At 43.4% G+C, this 18,216-nt stretch overlaps 1 long non-coding RNA gene across 1 annotated transcript; it reads left to right on the top strand.

The window, feature by feature from the left end:
• Nucleotides 1-315: 315 nt before the first annotated feature.
• Nucleotides 316-16,920, top strand: LOC108594183 (uncharacterized). Its single transcript, XR_001914963.4, has 3 exons — nt 316-911; nt 6,796-6,913; nt 7,707-16,920. It is a non-coding gene; the product is annotated as an uncharacterized LOC108594183 (long non-coding RNA).
• Nucleotides 16,921-18,216: the final 1,296 nt, after the last annotated feature.

Consider the following 18,216-nt stretch of genomic DNA (forward strand, 5'->3'; position numbering starts at 1 on the left):
TGCCAGCCCTGGCTCAGCCCTACGGGTGAGTTTTTAACTTTCAGCTCAAGCTTAAGATCTCCGAAGACACCCATCACCTCATCCTTTCCAGTCCCCTCCGCTGAAGAGCCTGCCTGTCCGGGCCTGGCTGGCAGCAGACATGAATGGAGAGGAAGGGCCTCTCGCTCCACCCCTTCTCGCCGGGGTTACTGCCGGTCACAGACCCGGGCCTTCAAGAGCTATTTACATTTACAACAGCCCAACAGCGCCTGACCACGCTGCAGCCAATCAGCGGCCCCCAAGTTTGTCTGATTCTGTCTGCTCCAATCAGGAGGCGCAGTCCTTCCAGCCTGCTGCTCCTGTGAATCACAGGTCGGCTGGAGCGGTTTTTTCTTTTTTCTTTCTTTCTTTTTTTTTTTTTTTTCCGGGGAGTCAGCCTCGAGGCTCTGCTCTTCTACCTCAGTCTGCCCTGCCCTGGAATGGTGAAAATGCGGACACGCCACTCTGTCTGGACGTGAACAGTGCCCCAGAACTCAGAGAGTTTTCCAGACGGGTGGAGATTGCGTTCCCTGCCCCCCAGAGGTCCCATCGCTTCCCTGCTGGGGAGACGTGTGAAGTGCCTTAGCCGTTTCCACGGCCAGCCCCTCCCTCATAAGCCCAGATCACCCCTGTGGGCTCGTAGTCCATAGCTGCCTTTGAGGTGGTGTAGAGCTTGCTAACCAGGACGGGCCAATAGGCAGAGCTCATTTTAATTTCTGTCTGCAATCGTGCAAAAACGCCTCTCATGGAAGAGGCAGAGCGCCAGGAGTCAGCAAAACACACTAAAGATTGGGCAGTCACAGGGCAGAACGTGAGTAAAAGCACAGGAACGGCAAAGCTTTCAGGAACGTTCGAGGCTGACGCAACCGGCGCGGGAAGGTGGTGTGTGGTGGGTAAGTGGGAGGGGGCAGTGGAGAGTTTACACTGGCTTCTGTAAGTGATTAAATTATCAGATAAGCAGTCATCAGATATTTTCAAGCAGGAAAGGAAAATAATCTCTCTGTTTCACAGTTAACTCTCATGGCAACATAGTAGAGCAGCGGAGGGAGGGGGCGAAGGGTGGAGATCAGTTGGGAGGCTATTGTTACCACTCCGGTGAGGTATCATGGGACCTCAAAAGCTGGGATGGTCACGGTGGGAATGGAAAGGAAGGGTACAAACTGGGAGGCTTTTGAGACGAGAATCAATAGCACTTTATTGATCGGATATGTGAGATGAATGAGGAGAGCAATCAGAAGAAGACTGAGGTTTCTAGCCTGAGTGGCTAAAAGGACAGCATTTCCCCTACCTGAAATAGGTAGCAAAAAGGAGAGAGAAAGAGAGAAGCAGAGACATTTTGGAAAGGGAATAGGAGTTCAGTTTTTGACATGTGGCGTTTGAATTGCAAGAAGTATATTCCTGTTTAAATAACACCTGGTAGACAGTTGGTAATTAGGATGTGGTGTCGGGAAGAGAAGTAGAGATGAGATCCAAAGGGTTTATACTGGAGCTGGAGAGAAAATTGATGATCTAAAGAGAAATTATAGAAGAAGATTTGGGCAGAGTATGGTGGCTCATGCCTGTAATCCCAGCATTTTGGGAGGCTGAGGCAGGAGGATTGCTTAAGCCCAGAAGTTTGAGACCAGGCTGGGCAACATGGTGAGGCTCCTTCTCTACAAAAAATGCAAAAATTAGCCGGGTGTGGTGATACATGCCTGTAATCCCAGCTACTTGGGAGGCTGAGGTGGGAGGATCACCTGAGCCTGGGGAGGTCAAGGCTGCAATGAGCTGAGGTAGCATCACTGCACTCCAGCGTGGGCAACAGAGCAAGAGCAAGACCCTGTCTCAAAAAAAAAAAAAAAAAAAAAAAGAAGATTCAAGTACAGAATCTTGGGAAAATAGAAAGAGAACACAGAGGCCAGATGTGGTAGCTCATGCCTGTAATCCCAGCACTGTGGAGGCCCAAGACCAGCCTAGCCAACATGGTGAAACCCTGTCTCTACTAAATGTCAGCCAAGCATGGTGGTGGTGGGCTCCTCTAATCCCAGCTATTCAAGAGGCTAATGTAGGAGAATTGCTTGAACATGGGAAGCATAGGTTGCAGTGAGCCAAGATTGTGCCACTGCACTCCAGCCTGGGCAATAGGGAGAGACTGTCTCAAAAAAAAAAGGAGGACACAGAGCTAGCAAAACAGAAAAAGAAGTATCAGAAAGATATGAAAAATAAAAAAAAGCAAACTATGATATTCTAATAGAAGAAAATAATTCCAGGAAGAGGAAGCAGGACATTATTTATATATGTACAAAACAACAGGCATCCATTACATAAATTATGAAACATTCATTTGATAGAGTACTATAGAGCCATTAAAATTATGTTGTAAAACTCTATAATTGCCATAAAGAGTTATTCAACGCATCTTTTTTCCCCCAATACATCTTAGAAACATCCAGTTTAAAAAATAGTATATATGCCAGGCACGGTGGCTTAGGCCTATGATCCCAGCATTTTGGGAGGCTGAGACAGGCGGATCACCTGAGGTCAGGAGTTTGAGACCAGCCTAGCCAACATGGTGAAACCCTGTCTCTACTAAAAATACAAAATTAGCCCGGTGTGGTAGTGCATGCCTATAGTCCCACCTACTCAGAAGGCTGAAGTGGGAGAATCTTTTGAACTCAAGAGGCGGAGGTTGCAGTGAGCTGAGATTGTACCACTGTACTACAGCCTGTGTGGCAGAGTGAGACTGTCTAAAAAAAAAAAGGCATGAAGAAACTTTTAGGATGAGGGAGCTGTTCTATATATTCATTGAGGTTATGGTTACACAGCCCTGTACAATTATCCAACTCCTCAAACTATAGTGCATTAATTTTAACAAGAGGGGGACTATTGATGGTACCTAATTCATAGGGTTGTGCTGGGGATTAAATGGCAGACCAGAGCACAGTGCCTGGAACACAAGAAAGGCTCAATCAGTAGAGAAGGGAAGGGTGGGCCGGGCACAGTGGGTCACGCCTGTAATCCCAGCACTTTGGGAGGCCGAGGTGGGTGGATTACCTGAGGTCAGGAGTTTGAGATATTACCTGAGGTCAGGAGCTCGAGATATTACCTGAGGTCAGGAGTTCGAGATCGGCCTGACCAATATGATAAAACCCTGTCTCTACTAAAAATACAAAAATTAGCTGGGTATGGTGGCGTATGCCTGTAGTCCCAGCTACTTGGGAGGCTGAGACAGGAGAATTGCTTGAACGTGGGAGGTGGAGGTTGCAGTGAGCTGAGATCACACCTGGGTGACAGATTGAGATCCATCTCAAAACAAAAAAAGAGAGAAAGGAAGGATGACATAGTTCCACAGCATAAAGAAGGCGAGACTGGGAGCAAGGCCTGGAGAATGAGTAAAGGCCACACCTGGGCCTCTAAAACAAAACCACCAACAAATAAAAGACCCTTGAATGGGTCCAGACAGAAAGGAAAGTGGAGAAACTCAGTACTTTAAGACTGAAAAAGGGCACTGGGCATGGTGAGTCACGCCTATAATCCCAACACTTCAAGAGGCCAATGCAGGAGGATTGCTTGAGCCCAGAAGTTCAAGAACAGCCTGGACAACATAGGGAGACCCTGTCTCTATAAAAAATAAAAAATAATTAGTGGGACGTGGTGGTATACGTCTGTGGTCCCAACTACTTGGGAGGCTGAAGTGGGAGGACTGCTTGAGCCTGAGTGGTTGAGGCTTCAGTGAGCCACAATTATACCACTGCACTCCAGCCTGCGTGATAGAGTAAGACCTAGTCTCGAAAAAAAAAAAGAAAAACAAGCAGGCAGCGGGGGAAGGTTTATGAGGGGCTTCAATAGCTGATTTAAAATATAACACAGATGAGGAAATAGACCTATTCCTATTCCTCATTGTCCAGAGGGTTGAATAGAAAGATAAAACTATATGGGAATGAGAGCAAGCGTGGCAATGGATGGGAGGGCAGCTCAAATAACTTGAGTTCTTCTATGGTGTCTTGGGAGGAGTAAGCTGCTTCCCTCACCAGATTTGTTCAGCTCATCCAAGATTCTGTAAGCAGGTTCTTGAATGGGATGAGATGATATATTAAATACCTCTTAGGTTCTACCTAGTGTTTTTGTTTTTTTTTTTAAATAAAGATAGGATTTCACCATGTTGGTCAGACTGGTCTTGAACTCCTGACCTCAGGTGATCTGCCCGCCTTGGCCTCCAAAGTGCTTGGATTACAGGTGTGAGCCACTATACCTGGCTAGTTCCACCTAGTTTTAAGACTGATATTAAACACATCAAAGCCCTTTAACCAAACATAAGGTAATAGAGTTATTTTATTTTCAGTCTAGGAAATAGATGTTAATCTCATCTCTTTTGAATGTCAAGCTATTTCTTCATGGTTTTGACTAAATCTGTTTAAGCTGTCTTTATGATCTGGACTAGGTGAGCGTAAAGTGATCATACCTGGTTGATAAACAATAACTGTATTTCTAAGTAGGCCTCTGGTAGAAATTTAATTATTTGGTTTTAATGTGAGTTATACTTCCTCTTTGTATCATTCATTTTGCATACTGTGGTGCAATGAGAAGCCATTAGGCTAGGAGACGGTATGACCCAGTTTCAAGTATTGGTTCTACTGCTTAATAGATGTGAGACTTTGGGGAAAGACATTTACACAGAGGTTTTCAATGTGTAGTCTGGATCCTTGAGGGTATCCCAAGTAATTTACAGGATATCCATAAGACCAAAATGATGTTCATGCTGATACTAAGCCTTTATTTGCCTTTTTTCATCCTCATATTGACATTGCTACTGATGGTGGGAAATTCTTTGCACCTTAAGAGGAATCAAGGTAGTAGCACCAAACTGTACCCATAGGCATTACATTTCTCACTGCCCTGCACTTGGAGGGAAATTCTGTTTCATTAAAGTTTTTTTTTTTTGAGATGGAATCTCTCTCTCTCCCCTAGGCTAGAATGCGATGGTGCAATGTTGGCTCACTGCAACATCTGCATCCCAGGTTCAAGTGATTCTCTTGCCTCAGCTTCCTGAGTAGCTAGGATTACAGGCGCCCACCACCACACCTGGCTAATTTTCGTATTTTTAGTAGAGACGGGGTTTCACCAGGTTGGCCAGGGTCAGACTTGGGTATTTTGCAGTTTCAAGAACATTAGGCAAGTAAAGTTGTTACTTCAAGATAACAACTTGCACTATTTGTTCCAATGATAAAATCTGAGCTTTCGGCAGTGGCTTATGCCTATAATCCCTGCACTTAGGGAGGCTGAGGCTGGAGGAGCACTTGAGCTCAGGAGTTTGAGACCAGCCTGGGCAGTCTCTCCAAAAAGAAAAAAAAAAATTAGCCAGGCGTGGTGGCATGTACCAGTTGAGATGGAAGGATCACTTGAGCCTGGGAGGCCAAGGCTGCAGTGAGCCATGATTGTGTCACTGCATTCCAGCCAAGGCAACAGAGCAAGACCTTGTCCGCCCCCGCCCAAAAAAAATGGCTTTCAAGTAAAAATTAGAATTTTAGAAATCTTGAATGTGGTACTAAGCTTGACAGCTTCCCAATAATTAAAGAATCATCTGATGACATCAGTGGTGATGTTAACAAATGTGATTTTTTTTAAACATTATAGAATAAAATGTGTCAACATTTTAGAAGATTTGTATAACTCAGAGAATGAATACTTTTCAAATGACCAAAACACAATGTTACAAAATCATGCATGGATAAAAGGTGCACTGAAAATGCAAATGAGGCCAGTTATGGTGGCTCATGCCTCTAATCCCAGCATTTTGGGAGGTAGAGGCTGGAGGATCACTTGAAGCCAGGAGTTTGAGACCAGCCTGGCCAACATAGCAAGATCCCATCTCTAAAAATAGTAAGAGTGAAAAAATTAGCCAGGCATGTTAGCATGTGCCTGAAGTCTTAGCTACTTGGGAGGCTAAGCTGGGAGGATTGCTCGAGCTCAGGAGTTCGAGGTTGCAGGGAGCTGTGATTGTGCCACTGCCCTCCAGCCTGGGTGATGGAGTAAGACCATGTTTCAAAAACAAAAAAGAAAGAAAAGAAAAGAAAATGCAAGTTAGACCAATGAACTATAGTGTAATGGAATACAAAAAATTCATTAATATGGTTTCAAATTCCTTAGTGCAACTAGCCTTTAAGATACTATACTTGTTGAGTTTTAGTGTAGTATCAAAGAATATCCACAATTATCTATTGAAATCCTCCCCCCCTGCAGTGGCTCACACCAGTAATCCCAGCACTTTGGGAGTCCAAAGTGAGCGGATCACTTGAGTCCAGGAATTTAAGATTAGCCTGGACAACATGGTGAAACTTCATCTTTACCAAAATACAAAAATTAGTTGGGTGTGGTGGCATACGCATGTATTCCCAGCTACTTGGGAGGCTGACATGGGAGGATCCCTTGAGCCCAGGAGGATCACTTGAGCCCGGGGGGTGGAGGTTTCAGCAAACCGAGATTGGGCCACTGCACTGCAGCCTGGGTGACAGAGTGAGACCCCATCTCAAAAAAAAAAAAAAAAAAAAATCCTCCTGTCTTTTCCAACCACATATTTGAATGAGATTAGATTTTCTTCATCTATTTCAACCAAACAACATATGGCAATAGATATGAGAATCCAGCTGTCTTCTATTAAGTCAGACATTAATGAAATTAATAAAAATGTAAAATGACTCTCATCTCACTAAATATTTGTTTGCTTTGGAAACAGTTATTTTCCTTAAAAATCTGTTATAATGTAATAGGTTTTTATTGTTATTTTTTCTGTTGTTTTAGAGACAGCATCTTGTTCTGTTGCTCAGTCTTGAGTGGACTGAACACAACTCACTGAAGACTTGAGTTCCCAGGCCCCAGTGATCCTCCTGCCTCAGCCTCCCAAGTAGCTGGACCACAGGTATGTACCACCACGCCTGGCTAATTTTTAAACTTTTTTGGAGATATAAGATCTCACTATGTTGCCCAGGCTGGTCTCAAACTCCTGGGCTCAAGCGATCTTCCCACCTTAGCCTCCCAAAGTGCTGTGAGTACAGGTGTGAGCCACCACGCCTGGCTGCTAGTATCTTTTGAAGAATTAAACTTTTTAATTTTGATGCAGCCCAATTACCTATTTTTTATTTTGTTGCTTGTGCTTTTAGTGTCACATTAAAGAAGCCATTGTCTGTTTCAAGGTCACAAAGATTTACACTTAGTTTTAAGAGTTTTATAGTTATAGCTCTTACATTTAGGTCTCTGATCCATTTTGATTTAATTTTTTGTATATAGTGTGAAATACCTAATAATTTTAAGGACATAAAGGGGTTGAGAGCTAAACGTTTGAGAATCACTGCTTTAATTTCTCCCAGCCTCAGTCTTCTCTTCTTTAAAATGATAATTAGCCGGGCATGGTGGCTCATGCCTGTAATCCCAGCACTTTGGGAGGCCGAGAGAGGCGGATCACTTGAGGTCAGGAGTTCGAGACCAGCCTGGCCAACCTAGTGAAACACCGTCTCTACTAAAAATACAGAAATTAGCCTGTAGTCCCAGCTACTCGGGAGGCTGAGGCAGGAGAATCCCTTGAACTCAGGAGGCAGAGGTTACAGTGAGCCGAGATCACACCACTGAACTCCAGTCTGGGCGACAGAGCAAAACTGTCTCAAAAATTTAAAAAAAAATAAAATGATAACTGTATTTTACTTACCACCTCATAGGGCAGCTATGAAGTCTGAAGAGGTGGTATAAATGAGAGACATAATAAATTAAAGCACTATTCAAATGTAAGTAATCATTACTGCTATCATTTCCTATGTATATGTTGTCTGGCCAACCTGTTCAAAGATTCTTGGGCTTTTCCTTTCATTCTACTGCCACACCCCCTTCCTCTTAATAGACACACAGCATATCCTCAGTAAATATTTGTGAACTGATTGATGCACTCAAACAATCTTGCCTTGTGGTCAAAAGTAAAAAGAGAAGTATTTTACATTTTGGTAGTCATTCCCTAGCCACTTTCTGCTGTCAAATTGTTCAGCCTAAAAAACTAATAATAAACAAACAACTTGTTAAGCTTGTAGTCAGTGAGGGTTCATAGCCTTTTTCAATTGAACTGTTAAGCTAAGTCTTCCTCATCCTATGTTCGTGAAATTAATATTTCGAATATAAGCATAGGACTTTAAAAATATCCCTGGTAAATTTCATTTATTTGTTAAAAAACCTCTAACTCTGGAACCTATTTAGAGCTTTATGAATTCCAATTCAGTCTTCCAAGATATTCAATATCCCTTCTAGCTTTCTTTAGCTGAAAATAGCATAAGTATGCCTTCTTTATCACAGATAAGAGGGCTGTCTAGGTCAGAGACAAGGACAAAGTTTTGTTTTGAACTAATCTGAAATGAGACATTCTTCTCCCTTGAGTACTATGCAGTAAATGGATGAGCACACCCGGTTTACCAAGGTCATTCCAGTTTTGTTCCCCAAACAATTCCTTATTTATGTCGTGGACCAGGCTTAGAATCAGAGCCAGTAGAATAGCCAGTGAAGAAAAAGGAAAAATATTGTAGAACGTTAGGTAAAGATAATATTCTGTACAAAAAAATAACCATAGCCAACAGTACCTCTGCCTTTTATCCTCTGTGAAGGCAAGAGAGTGAAGTGAAAGAGTAAAAAAAATACTTTGTTACCCAAGTGTTAAAAGACTTGGCAAGTATGAGTGCTGCCAAAGACAGATGGACCCCAAGGCCATTCTAGCAACAAATGGAGAAAAACCAAGAGAAAGGAGTAGAAGGTGTGTTTAGAATCATGGGTTTTGTAGCCGGGTGCAGTGGCAGGTGCCTGTAATCCCAGCTACTTGGGAGGCTGAGGTAGGGGAATTGCTTGAAACCGGGAGGTGGAGGTTGCAGTGAGCTGAGATTGCACCACTGCACTCTAGCCTGGGCGACAGAGCAAGACACCATCTCAAAAAAAAAAAGAATCATGGGTTTTGGAATCATGATATTCAGTGGAATGTAAGGAAGAAGAAACCCTTTAGAATTGAGTCAGCCTGGTTCTGATATTTGTAATTTCAGTAGAAAAATCTTGAACTGTCCTAGAGAGGAGTCATTTAGTGTTAATGGACTGCTGACTCCGGCTTCTAACCAGAGCCTGACAGGGCAGATCGAGATCCAGTCAGTGCCTCCCTTCCACTCTTGTCAGCACCCTCGTCTGAGTGTGGGGGAAGATTGGTGAGATATCACGTAAGACAATGTCATAGAAATCGACTGGGGGTAGAGGTTTCCCAACTTGGAAAAGTGTCCTACAGTCTCTTTGTATTTTGTTCTTCTTTTTTTTCTTTTTATTTTATTCTTATTTTGTATTTAAGTTATACTTGTACATTATTTAAAGAATTAAATGGCCTTTAAGGTTTGTCCCCATCCCCCCAACTCCCCACCCTGCCATGGGGCTGTTTTGAAATAGCAGTGCTCCAGGCTCCTCTCCTCACCATTTTCTTCTCAAAGGTAATCACTTTCAACTCCTTTTAATGGAAACTTCTGGCATTTACCTCTCTGTCTCCCAAAGACTTACCTCTAAAGGTTTATATGACTGTGTGTTAATTTAAGCATTTTTACATTATTTAGGAACTTCCCCCCAGAGAAGAAGAGACTTGCATAGTTTTCATGACCGCCAGTGCCACCACTACCACATCCTCACTCATTCACATGGCATCTGCATGCTTCACTTTCTCTGTCCTCTCAATACACTTGTGTTATAATTTTGGCTAATTAGTCAGTGTGGGCCCAGGTGCGGTGGCTCACACCTGTAATCCCAGCACTTTGGGAGGCCGAGGTGGGTGGATCATGAGGTCAGGAATCAACACCAGCCTGGCTAAGATGGGGAAACCCTGTCTCTACCAAAAATACAAAAGTGAGTTGCCCTGGTGGTGAGCGCCTGTAATCCCAGCTACTCGGGAGGCTGAGGATGAGAATCACTTGAACCAGGGAGGTGGAGGTTGCAGTGAGCCAAGGTCACACTATTGCCCTCCAGCTAGGGCAACAGAGCGAGACTGTCTCAAAAACAAAGTCAATGTTTATACTGCTATGACTATGCAAATACTGTTCACAAATAAGCCAAGTAATGTTTTTCTCTTACACAACTTTGTTTTCTTTGGACCTAATAGTTGTATTTTTCTATGTACTTATTATTAATTTAACTCAACCTCCCCTGCCCCCCTCCAGTTGTCTACATCTCTTCTCAATATATTTGGTCACATTAGATATTTTTTCAATTTCCTTTTCCTGAAGAAATCTCTCCTGGAGCCCCCTCACATGCTCTAATCTGGACTGGTTACTCTCTCAACCTGTTGCATACATCATTTTTGTCCTGGGAATTCTCTTCAGCATCATTCTCTCCTGTGTTAGATTGACTATTCTGGATTCTTTGTGTTCCTCTTTCTTGGTTTACTCCCTTGCTTTGGAGAAACCCATTTTTTTTGAGACAGAGTCTCACTATATTGCCAGGCTGGAGTGTGGTGGCATGATCTCAGCTCACTTCAACCTCTGCCTCCCAGGTTCAAGTGATTCTTGTGTCTCAGCCTCCTGAGTAGTTGGGACTACAGGCATGTGCCACAGCACTTGTCTAATTTTTGTATTTTTAGTAGAGACGGGTTTCACCATGTTGGCCAGGCTGGTCTCAAGCTCCTGGCCTGAAGTGATCAGCCTGCCTCAGCCTCCCAAGGTGCTGGGATTACAGGTATGAGCCCCCATGCCCAGCTGAGAAACTCATTCTTTATTAGTCTTGTGGAAAAGGCATATTTTAAAAATATTCTCTTTGTTCTTGGTTTCCCAAAATTTTGTGTGATGTGCCTCTGTATGGATCCATTTCCATCCATTAGCAAAGACATTTGTTAATCCATTTCAATCCAGAAATGTTTTTCCTTCAATTCTGAGGAATTTTTTTTTTATTAATTGATGATTTCATCTTCCTCCTCCATTTTCTTTGTTTTCTCTCTTGAATCTTCAAAATTCTCTATTTAAAAATTCCTATATTATTTTCCATGTTTTTTTTTCTTTTGCTTGGCTTTCTAGATTCCCTGAACTTTATCTTACAAACCTTCTATCAGTTTTTTTCAGATGGAGTTTCGATCTTATTGCCCAGGCTGGAGTGCACTGGCTCGATCTCAGCTCACTGCAACCTCCGACTCCCAGGTTCAAGTGATTCTCCTGCTTCAGCCTCCTGAGTAGCTGGGATTACAGACACCCACCACCATGCCTGGCTAAGTTTTGTATTTTTGTAGAGATGGGGTTTCACCATGTTGGCCAGGCTGGTCTCGAACTCCTGAGTTCAGGTGATCCACCCACCTCATCCTCCCAAAGTGCTGGGATTATAGGTGTGAGCCATCTTGCCTGACCCTGTTGAGTTTTTAAGACCTGTTATCATACTTTAATTTCCAAAGATTCTTCTAGAATGTTTCTTTTTACTGTTTCTTGTCTGCTTCCATGGAATATTTTCTGGGTTTTATGCTTTATTTTGTTTTGTGTTTTTAGAGGCAGGGTCTTCTTTGTTGCCCAGACTGATCTTGAATTCCTAACTTCAAGCAATCCTCTAGCCTCAGCCTCCCAAGGTGCTGAGATTACAGGTGTGAGCCAATACACCCAGCCTGCAATATTTTCTTATTCTTTTAAGAATATTAATGATGGTATGATCCACTTAATATTATATATTCACCCACATTGATATGTGTATTTCTAGTTATTCATCCATTCTTCTGTTCATGGACATTCAATTTATTTCCAGCTTTTTACTGTAAATATGATGTATCTGTCTCCTTAGTATACATGTGTAAGAGTCTCCTGAGAATTGAAATTTCTGGGTCACAGGATATGAGCATTAGACTTTATTAGATACTGATAAATAGTTCTTCAAATGGTTGTGCCAACTTAACAGTCTAATCAGCAGTGTATGAGTGTCTACTCCTCCACTTCTTTACCAGCACTTGATATTATCTGGCCGATTTTCCCACCTACTTTTGTAGCTTTAATTCCCACTGCCTTCCTGCATAAATCTTTGGTTCCAGCCATATTGTAGTACTTGCTGCCCCTTGAACGCATTCTATAATTGATTTCCCTTCTCCCTCAAGTATTTGTTGAGTAACTCTACGTGTCAGAAGCCCTGCTAAGTGCTAGGAAAACAAAGATGAAAGTACTCAGTTCCTGCCCTAAAGGAGATTATAATTTACTGGAGTGACAGACAGGCAAACGACAGTTATATATAATAAGTGTTACAATGAAGGTACTTAACAATTACAGAAAGCAAGAAGGCAGAAGGAGTCTATCTCAATTTGGGACAGCTAAGGAAAATGGGGAGAGGGTCAGAGAAGACTTTACAGAGGAGGAAGTTTGGCCATGTATTCCCCCACACAGTTACCTCTGCCTGGATGTTCCTTCCCTCTCCTCTTGTCCTTTTTGTGCCAGCTCAAAGGCTAGCTGCCCACATACTGTCCCAATCACTCCGGGAAAGTACTTTGCACTTTCCTTATATCCTGTCTTGTATAATATCCTGGATATTTATATATGCACATCTTACTTCCTTTACTAAATTATAACCTTAATGGAAGATGTTGCACTCTTATATGCCTGTATATATCCCATAAAGGCCAGAAGTGGTGGCTCACACCTATCTATAATCCCAGCACTTTGGGAGACCAAGGTGGGAGGATCGTTTGAGTCCAGAGGTCAGAGATCAGCCTGGGAAACATAGTGAGATACCCATCTCGACAAAAAATTTAAAAATTAGCCAGATATGGTGGTGTACGCCTGTAGTCCTAGCTATTCAGGAGGTTGAGGCAGGAGGATCACTTGAGTCCAGGGGTTCAAGTATGCAGTAAGCTATGACCACGGTGCTGCACTCCAGCCTGCGCAACAGAGCAAGACTCTGTCTCTAAAATAAAATAAAACAAAACAAAGTAAAATAGGCCAGGTGCACTGGCTCATGCCTTTCATTCCAGCACTTTGGGAGGCCAAGGCAAGCAGACCACTTGAGGTCAGGAGTTTGAGATCAGCCTGGCCAACATGGTGAAACTCATCTCTACTCAAAACACAAAAATTGGCTGGATGTGGTGCTTACCTGTAATCCCAGCTACTTGGGAGGCTGAAGCGGGAGAATCACTTGAACTTGGGAGGCAGAGGTTGCAGTGAGCTGAGGTCACACCACTGCACTCCAGCCGGGGCAACAGCGTGAGACTCTGTCTCAAAAAAATAAAAATAAAAACAATATCTCCCATACAGCCTAGAATACTGATGGCACACAGTGTATATTCATTCAGCAATTGCTTGTAGAATGAAAGATGAAAACAAACAAGGGAGGGCTACATCAGGTTCCCATTCTCCCAGATGCTTGACCCTTCAAACATTTTAAGCAATTGCTAATTTGGACTGCTATTTACTATTGCCAAAGTAACAGGAAGACTTTAAGAAAACAACAACTCTTTTAAAAGTCAACTACCCTATTTTTTTGGTACAAAAAACATGTTATGAAACATTATAAAATCTAGCCAATAGGCTGGGAGTGGTGGCTCATGCCTATGAGCACTTTGGGAGGCCAAGGTGGGTAGATCATGAGGTCAGGAGTTCAAGACCAGCCTGGCCAAGATGGTGAAATCCGTCTTTACTAAACCTACAAAAATTAGCTGGGAGCAGTGGCAGGTGCCTGTAATCCCAGCTATTTGGGAGGCTGAGGCAGGAGAATTGCTTGAACCTGGGTGGCAGAGGTCTCAGGGAGCTGACATCACACCACTGCCCTCCAGCCTGGGCCAAAGAGCGAGACGCCGTCTCAAAAAAAAAAAAAAAAAAAAAAATTTAGTCAGTTGTGAGGGCTTTTATATTCTGTTTCCTGCGTCTTTAACAGACTCTACATTTCCATTTTAAATAATCTTGCCAACATTAATTGGCACTCTATCAGCAGAATGTAAAATATTGCATATTTATCTGGTATATGGAGAAGTTAGGTAGGAAGCAGTTGAGGAATTGGAAGCTGGTGGTTTATATACTCCTATGAGTCTTCCCCTTTCTAATGGCGGAGGTTAATAAAATGCTATCTGTGTCGAGCTTTACTTTTTTAGGCAGGGTCTTACTCTGCTTACTCTGTCACCTGAGCTAGAGTACATGACCGTGGCTTACTGCAGTCTTGACCTCATGGGTTCAAGCAGTCCTCTCCATCCTCTTGGCTCAGCTTCCCGAGTAGCTGGGCTGCATGCCAGTTTGCCTGGCTAATTTAAAAAAAAAAATTTTTTTTTGTAAAGACGAGATTTCCCTATGTTGCCCAGACTAGTCTCAAACTCCTGGGCTCTAGCAATCCTCATGCCTTGGCCTCACAAACGGCTGGGATTACAAGTGCGAGCCACTGTGCCCAGCCTGCTTTGAGCTTTGTAACATATATGGTGTCTTAATTTTTAAAAAAGATTTTGGTAAGTGAATTCAAGTTACTTATCATCACAGTTACAGGAAAAGTGTCATAGGCTTTACTTAGACTTTGAGAGTTCTGTTGAGAGCACAGAAGCTGATCGAGGGAGTTAGCAGTTGAAGACAACAGAGACAGTTTAGTTAATATGAGTGCCTGCTATGTGTCAGACAATTTTCCAAACGGAGCTTTTACCCCGTGCCGAAATAGGCAGTTGGATTCTGCTCCAGGCCTGAAGGAAATAGGTTTTATTCATAGACTTTTATACATATCTACTTAATAACATTATCTATAACAGAAAACTATGTAAACTTAGGTAAAAGTATTTTCTTTTCTTTTTTTTTTTGTGATGGAGTCTTGCTCTGTCACCCAGGCTGGAGTGCAGTGGTGTGATCTGCCACCTGGGTTCAAGCGATTCTCCAGCCTCAGCCTCCCAAATATCTGGGATTACAGGCACCCATCACCATGCCTGGCTAATTTTTTTGTATTTTTAGTAGAGACAGGGTTTCACCATGTTGGGTTGGTCTCAAACTCCTGACCTCAAGTGATTCACCCACCTTGGTCTTCCAAAGTGCTCAGTTTATAGGCGTGAGCCACCTGGCCAGGCCAATCCCCTGTGTTTAAAGCTAGCCTTCAACCTTCCCAGATTTAAAGTTGGCAGAGAGGGCAGACACCAAGGACATCCTTAGATTATTTGTTGGCACCTGGTCAAAACAATGACCTAAACATACCTCACTTGCAGAAGCCAGGGTTGGAATCAAAATCTAACAGGTGCACCTGAGAAGCCCTCCCAAAGCATTGCGGTAGGAAACAGTGACCTCTCACTGAGGAAAAAAAAAGTATTAGCATATCCTAGTAACAATCTTTTGATTTCCTTCAGGAGAGAAATTCCACTTTCGCTGGGCACGGTGGCTCATGCCTGTAATCCCAGCACTTTAGGAGGCTGAGGCAGGTGGATCACTATGTCAGGAGATTAAGACCATCCTGGCTAAAATGGTGAAACCTCATCTCTACTAAAAATACAAAAAATTAGCTGGGCATAGTGACACGTACCTGCAGTCCCAGCTACTCAGGGGGGCTGAGGCAGGAGAATCACTTGAACCCAGAAAGCAGAGGTTGCAGTGAGCCAAGATGGCACCACTGCACTCCAGCCTGGGCGACAAAAGGAGACTCCATTGCGAAAAAAAAAGAAAAAAGAAATTCCACTTTCATGTAGCCTTGGGATTCAGATGAAGGATTCTAGGGGAAAAAAATATATTCTCTTCATGAATACTCTGCAATAATAACTGCAATTCTTATTTTATTTATTTTTGAAACTGAGTCTTGCTCTGTCACCCAGGCTGGAGTGTAGTGGTGCAATCTCAGCTCACTGCAACCTCTGCCTTTCAGATTGAAGCAGTTCTCCTGCCTCAGCCTTCTAGTAGCTGGGACTACAGGCACCCGCCACCACACGGCTAATTTTTGTGTTTTTAGTAGAGATGGAGTTTCACCATGTTGGCCAGACTGGTCTGGAACTCCTGACCTCAAGTGATCCACCTGCCTTGGCCTCCCAAAGTGCTGGGATTAGAGGCATGAGCCACCACACCCTGCCACAACTGCAATTTTAAAAAATTTCCTTGAATATTTCACAGAAAAGCTCTTTTTGCCAGGATTTAATTACCACAAGGATCAGGAGGAAACTCACAGGAATTTACTCATTTTACTCTCAGGATGAAAATGAGAGTAATATATACTATCTATTCATAGATAGTATATAGTATATACACTATACATTAACTATAAATGTGTTTCCAAACTTCAAGAGGAGGGTGAGACTTTCCTCAGTTACTGGAATTTTATGAAGAAAGCGAACCCTTTCATGGACACTTTATTCAATGAGGGACTTTATAAAGATGTGGGTGGGATAAGGAGGATAGTGAGTCTCCCCAGCCAGGGAGCCAGGTGTAGGCTCTGACTCAGTAGTGACCGGCTGGTGCAGGCCGGGAGTAGGGGCAGAGTGACAGCTTATAGAGGACTAACTGGCAGTTGCCTCTGTTCCTGCCAGTAGCTCTTCCTTTTCATTTTGTGAGACAGAAACTTCTCTCTCAGAGCTCTGCACCTCCATCCCATTACACCCTCTGTCTCGGAAGACATAGACACCAGGCCGTTCATTAGTCCTGATCTTGGATTAACACTCAAGGGCTTGCCTTCAATTATCTTTGGTTTCAAATCTCTTTCTGGCAGTGGCTCATGCCTGTAATCCCAGCACTTTGGGAGGCCAAGGTGGGCGGATCACCTGAGGTCAGGAGTTTAAGACCAGCCTGGCCAACATGGTGAAACCCGTCTCTACTGAAAATAAAAACCTGGTGGTGGGTGCCTGTAATCCCAGCTACTTGGGAAGCTGAGGCTGGAGAATCGCTTGAACTCAGGAGGCAGAGGTTGCGGTGAGGCGAGATTGTGCCACTGCACTCCAGCCTGGGCGACAAGAGCAAAACTCTGTCTAAAAAAAAAAAGAAATCCCTATTTCTCTCCCATCTGGTAATTAAATGAATAATTAAATTAAAGGAAAATATGTTGGTCAAGCTTTTTGTGATGTCAGTAAAAGGCACACTTTCCAACCTTTTATATTCATCCACACAAAACTAATGCATTTTTTAAAATCCTAGGGCCGGGCGCGGTGGCTCACGCCTGTAATCCCAGCACTTTGGGAGGTTGAGGTGGGTGGATCATGAGGTCAAGAGATCGAGACCATCCTGGTCAACATGGTGAAACTCCGTCTCTACTAAAAATACAAAAACTCAGCTGGGCACAGTGGCGCGTGCCTGTAATCCCAGCTACTCAGGAGGCTGAGGCAGGAGAATTGCCTGAACCCGGGAGGTGGAGGTTGCGGTGAGCCGAGATCGCGCCATTGCACTCCAGCCTGGGTAACAAGAGTGAAACTCCATCTCAAAAAAAAAAAATCCTATACCTGCTTTTTTTTTTGAGACAGAGTCTCTGTCACCCAGGCTGGAGTGCAGTGGTACAATCTTGGCTCACTGCAACCTCTGCCTCCCAGGTTCAATTGATTCTCATGCCTCAGCCTCCTGAGTAGCTGTGATTACAGATGCGTGCCACCATGCCCAGCTTATTTTTGTATTTTTAGTAGAGACGGGTTTTCACTATGTTGGCCAGGCTGGTCTAGAACCCTTGACCTCAAGTGATCTGCTGGCCTACGGCCTGTCAATGTGTTGGGATTACAGGCATGAGCCACCATGTCCATAAAAACCCTATATTTGTAATCTATGTGACCACAACTAATTTAAACCCAGGTGAAGATAAGGTATTAAAATCGACCTCAGGCAGGCTGAGTGGTGCCACAGTTTTAACACTGACTGATGAAGGTGGGATGCTTCTGCTCAGCTGAGCATCCTTTCTCCCGAACTCAAAAAACTAAAATTCTGGTATCTTAGAACTGGAAGTGACCCTGGTCTTTGTGACTATCCCCCAGCTCTGCCACCCATCAGTCTTGCTTCCAAACTTGTCCCTTTTATGTGAACTAGGACTCTGCTACAGCCAGAATTTTTTGTGTTACCTCTTTGTAATCAGAGAGGGCACAACTGACTGAGATTGTTGTCAGTATGTGGGTGTGGCTGGAAGAAAAAAATACCCTCTGTGACCAAAAGTTCTTTCTTCACTGTACACAGCCTTCATAGTGTTTCTCATGAATAAAACATATTCACGTGACATTTTGTACTTTTCCTTGGTTGTTCAGTTTATGCAGATAGCCATTCCCCTTGGGGAGTAGAAGTGTCAGCTCTGTGTGGTAAATGATTG

This window comes from Callithrix jacchus, chromosome 12 (genome assembly GCF_049354715.1).
Source record: "Callithrix jacchus isolate 240 chromosome 12, calJac240_pri, whole genome shotgun sequence".
Lineage (NCBI taxonomy): Eukaryota > Metazoa > Chordata > Mammalia > Primates > Cebidae > Callithrix > Callithrix jacchus.